At 37.0% G+C, this 1,261-nt stretch overlaps 1 pseudogene; it reads right to left on the bottom strand.

The window, feature by feature from the left end:
* Positions 1-518: 518 nt before the first annotated feature.
* LOC114504472 lies at positions 519-633 on the bottom strand (annotated as a pseudogene).
* Between the last annotated feature and the right edge of the window lie 628 nt (positions 634-1,261).

The raw sequence follows: 1,261 nt of genomic DNA, 5'->3' as shown, positions 1-1,261 counted from the left end.
GGATGCCTTCATCATAATTAAAGATACATAAATAATAATCTAAAATTGGTCCTAATCTAGTTATTATACAGGAAAGTAGATATGATTTTTGCATAGTCTAGAGTCAAAGCTGAATTCTGGAGATATGATACCAAAAATTTGAAAGGACATACTACTTGCCCCCTATTCTTTGTAGACCATTTAATCTTTTTGAGTCTCAATTACCTTTGCTACAAAAAAAGTTTATCTATAGTGTTTTCTGTTTTTTCCTTTACATTTTTTAATTAAATTTGTTGGAGTGGCGTTGGTTAAGAAGATTATATAGGTTGGGAGTCTGTGTGCCTATGACACACCATCTGTACACTGCACTGTGTGCCCGCCACCCAGAGTCAGATCTTTCGTCACCATGTGTTTGACCCCTTTTACTCTTTACTGCCCACAACTCCCCTTCCCTTTGTACCCACCATACTATTGTCTGTGTCTATGGGTGTTTGTTCATTTGCTTTCTGGGTTTCTACCTGAAAAATCTGAAACCATCTATAGTGTCTCTCTCTCTCTCTTTTTTTTGTTTTAGATTTAGATGTTATTTATTTATTTTTAAAATGATAAGAACAGATACTACACTTGATCTTAGCCAACAGGTGGAGACGTGATCATTTATTTATTTTTAGAGAGAGGGGAAGGGAGGAAGAAAGAGAGGGTGAGAAACATCAGTGTGAGAGAAAGATCAATGTAAGAGAAACGTCTATCATCCACCTACCCTACACACCCTACCTGGGGACTGAACCTGCACCCCAGGCATGAGCCCTGACCGGAATTGAACCAGGGACCTTCTGCTCTGCGAGATGATGCCCAGCCAACTGAGCCACACTGGGCGGGGCTCTAGTGTCTTCTAATGTTAAGTTCTGTTACTTTAGGTGGACTCAGTACACCAACATTTTTGGGCCCCTGGAACTTACTGAAATTTTAGAACATATTTTTTTTTTAAATATTTTGAGTATTCAAAATATCTAAATAAGAAAAATATCCAAGTTATCTGCTATAGATTGACATCAGCAAGGGGCTTTGAAAGAATTTAGATTTAACCAGGGACAAATCTTTAGCTTCATCAGATAAAGATTAATTTCATGCCATAGGGACTTTATCAGTAGTTTTCTTTTCCTATGCTAGTAAAAATGTTAAGAATGCTTTTTCATACACATATTTTCTAATAATATTATAATTACTCCCCACCAGTCTAGTTCAAATCCTGCCCAGTTATCACTAACCTCTTCAAATCCAG

Source organism: Phyllostomus discolor, chromosome 8, assembly GCF_004126475.2.
Source record: "Phyllostomus discolor isolate MPI-MPIP mPhyDis1 chromosome 8, mPhyDis1.pri.v3, whole genome shotgun sequence".
NCBI lineage: Eukaryota > Metazoa > Chordata > Mammalia > Chiroptera > Phyllostomidae > Phyllostomus > Phyllostomus discolor.
This window is presented reverse-complemented; position numbering and strand designations above follow the sequence as displayed.